Raw genomic sequence first — 4,301 nt, 5'->3', positions numbered from 1 at the left:
ACAACAGAGAAGAACTTTCTGTCCTGCATCTATTTGTAATTAGTAGTATGTGGTGATACAAGGAATGTGAAAAGATATGAAGGTGCACACATAGAGACAAACACATTTTACTGTGTCTGTCTGGCAGGCTCTCCTGCTTGGTTTAGGGCTGGCATTCAGTTACATCATTCTTCAGAGAACGGAAGCTCAGATTACAGGAAAGGCAAACACAGGCCTCCGGGGTCTGTATGAGTGTGTGTGCACTTGCTCTCCCAGTATCCTCTCCTTATATAACCAATCAAAATGCCCGCCACGTTCCTCTCTATGGATGCAGTTTCATTTGGGTTCAGATTTCATCATTCAATTCAACACACAGTTTCAGGGCTGTTTGTATAGTTGACAACTGGGTGATGTATGTGTCTCTCAGCAGTACACTTATAAGCATCTTCAGCTGAAATGTTTCCTGTTGCTTTCAGAGCAGATGCATGACTTTTTAAAAATATAAAAACTGTTGAAACAACTTTTGGTTTGTTACTAATTCATTTAACACCAGCATGGAGGAAATACTACACATCCAAATGAGTCAAGAGTGAGACTTCAGTCCTCTGCGTAATCTCAGTTGAAGTACAGGGTTTCTTCCTCAATAGGTGGATCACATTTCCAATCATTACCATCACCAGTTAAGTTGTGAACCAGACAAAAAGCTGCACAGTTACCACGGCGATGTGTGATGGCTGAGAGTGCGATGATCAGGCAGATTGAACAAGAGATAAAACAGAAGTAATTCAGGCCTTCGGGCTCTCTTTAAAGAAAGTACTCTGAATGGAAAGGCCTGAAGGTTGGTTTAGGTAAGTGTGGACTAAGCACATAATGATCATAATCCATCATGAACTTTTTTAAAAGGTAGAGACGGACAGATCTATTTGATAAAGATACAGACAAAACATAGAACAATACATACATTCCAGTGGAGATGACATCACTGCAAACACAACACTAGTCAATACATGTTAAAGGATATTTCAAATGATTTATAGGAATGCTTGTGATTTAAAGAAAGCTTTCCAACAACATGAATTTTTTTAAATCACATTTATAGTTTCAAAAATATAACCTAAAAAAATCAAATACTCATTGTAATTATAAGTAATTGTCCAAAGTTTAGATGAAGTTTATTTCCTTTGGTGAAAAAAAAAGTGACATGGAAATATCTCCACTTTTCAATGTCCGTCTCTTCCATGTAGAATGAGCAGATCTGAACAGAAACAAGGATTGTTTCACTCTGGAAACTGTACGCCTTAAATAGAATGAGTTGTTTTCATGAAAAAGTTGACATCAGAAATTACGATGGTGAACCAAACATTACTCTACTGTAAATCAGACAAAACGTATTTTAAGTTATTTTTGACAGTGATTCATAGGTTGGATCTTTGTAATTTTGCATCTGGGATCCATTGAGGAATGATCAACGGTAAAACCACCACTGGATTTATAATGCTGTATATGTTGGTTCTGATTCTATCTAAAGGTGGCCTGTACTGTATATTTTGGATGTGGTCTGGAAGGGTAAGAGATAACCTCTGTGACATTGAATTAAGATACAGAGATTTTCATTCATTACAGTTAATGTTAATATCATCCAAGACAAGAAGTTCTGCATTATCATAGTTGGAGATCAAATAAATCACCAGGTCACGGGTGCAGAAGGCGAACAATATAACCCAATTACCAATGCCTTTAAAAGATTATTTTCAATCCAGACAAATCATTAAAGACAAGGTTTTTCACTTAGATACAGAAGTAAGGACATTTTTCTTCACTGGTCCCTTTGTAGGTTGATTGATTGGTTCTATGGTGCTGATAATAAGTAGAAACCGATTTATAAGACATGGATTGGACTTTCTCAGGGATGATAACGTTGATACAATAATGCCTATTTATGAGAACAAAAAAATAATTACTGCTGAACATCATTCCATGATGGATCAGTCATTTCAGATCAGGATGCAAGAAGCCATGAAGAAGAAGAAGATCCACTTTATTAATCCCCTAACGGGGGAAATTACTTTTACACTCTACATATACATCTTTGTGTTAGATACCGACTGTATCTAACACTCTACATGAGCAGTGTGTCAACTCACTGTATCTAACACTCTACATGAGCAGTGTGTCAACTCAAATATTAGTAAGCAGCATCCAAGCACTAGGTTTTGCAGTTCATATCCATAAGAAAGTTTCCCAATTTCTCAGACGATGTTAATCGAAAACACCCCATGAATAATAAAGCTACACGACAGCAAAGAGGTCAGGCTGAGCAGTTCAGACGTCTGCTTGGAAATATCATCGGAGGCTCCATGACTGATAATACTATTCATTTCTGCATAGGGATTTATTATCAGGGGCTCTGCTGCAATTTCCAGAGAGTATGACAGTATGCTGTGAAAGTCCGCCAGCCTATGTCCCACTAGGATGTCTGGCCCTCACTGGGCTTGCAGAGTCTGCTTTGGTATGGGGAAGGACTGGTCCCATGTGGTTCCAACATCCGTTGAAAGTAAGTCTTTGCAGTTTATAAAATTTATCGACAGACATGTTTCCAAGGTCAAGAACTGTCTGAAATAAACAGGGAACCAGTTTGTGGAGATGTATGATGCTGTCATCATTTCGAGATGTCATTTTGAAAGCTGTGAGTGCCATAAACCATCTTCCATTCATTTCATCACACTGGGGTGGACGCAGCATTCTAAGAGATTCCTCACTCAAAACATGTGCAGACAGACAATCAGACTTGTGTGGATAGATACAGAAAACAAAACTAGGAAATGCATACGCTTTTTACATGAATTATTAACTCACTTATGTTAATTCACAAGGCATAGGAAAATTAAGCTTACAGTGGCCAAAAAATTGATGATTAACATTCCAAAATAGGCAATGTCCTAATAAAAGTTAATTCTTGCAACCATAAATTGATGTGCTGACTCAATTTTGCCCAATCTAGGCCAACATCCCCCACGACTTCAGAGGCCAGAACACACACACACACACACGCACACGCACACGCACGCACGCATGCACGCACGCACACACACACACACACACACACACACACACACACACACACACGCAGTTAGGATTCACTGAGCATCACAATCTTAACATAATTTGTCTAGAACAGCAAGTTCTCTTAATTAGTTCAAGAAATAGTGCACTTCTGCCCTCAGGGTTTATTAGTATGGAATGTGATTGAGCTTTGATTAATCTGTGCTATGTTAACAGGAAAAGGGCACACTTTTCTCTATTCACTGAACTGGGCAGGAGGATACAAACTCAGTAGAGTCTAAAGGCTAATTCACAAAAGAAGGGGACAGAAACGCCACCTTAGTGAGTGCAGATTGAATTCACCCTCGCCTGGAGAACATTGTCTCTCCTTCACCTTCTTCGCTCTCTGGAGGCTTTTTCTGCTCAGTTCCTGAAATGCAATTCAGCGAGGTGACAATAATGTGGCCGACATTCAGAACCTGCCGGCCGTATGCAAAGCAGTTACTCAAGTCAGAGAAAGACAAGGCTGATAGGATGGCAGTGACGAAGGAGAGCATGCTGATGTATAGAGGCTACCAATGATTCAAACTGCAATGAATCATGTGTGGAAATTGTTGGAAAGCCATTAGTCTGACCCTGCAGGTGTATTTCCCTCAAGATGACCAGACACAGAAATCTTGTGACTCTTGCTGTCTCTCTCTCTCTCTCTCTTGAATCGTCTCTGATTCTCTTTGTATTTCCGTCTCTCTAATGCAGATACATGACTCATGCACACCGATAGGCTGACTGACTGTTCTGTGCCACTCTGTTTCCCCATTTTCCACGAAACATTGCAGGTATCATGAATCCCTGCCCTCCCCAACTCAGACTTGAGGAGGGAGATGATAAAAGGAGCGAGAAGCAGAGGGGGAGGTGGGGCAGATTGACAGAGCTGTGTCACACAGAGACAGATAGGGATAAACTTTGGCTTTCAGCTCTCGAATGAATAATCCTAGATGAGAGAACGACGGGCAGAATAAGAGAGGCAAAAAGAGAAGCCAGTTCTCCTACAGGAGAGCAGTGATTGTGGTGCATGAGCTGAGATGAGTTCTTGGCAGTCAGCAGCTCACTTAGCAACCAGGAGGTGTTCAGCCAGGCAACGGAATATTGTCAAAGTGCTGCTTGTAGATGCATAAAACAGGAGTGATCTTGTTGGTTTGAGATGTTGGTTTTAGATTTGCATTTATATGATAACATAACATGGAATACATTATATACGTATCTGTACTTTCAAGGTGCAA

The sequence above is a fragment of the Antennarius striatus genome, chromosome 19 (assembly GCF_040054535.1).
Source record: "Antennarius striatus isolate MH-2024 chromosome 19, ASM4005453v1, whole genome shotgun sequence".
Taxonomy (NCBI): Eukaryota; Metazoa; Chordata; class Actinopteri; order Lophiiformes; family Antennariidae; genus Antennarius; species Antennarius striatus.
The sequence above is the reverse complement of the archived record's forward strand: the minus strand, read 5'-3'. Positions refer to the sequence as shown.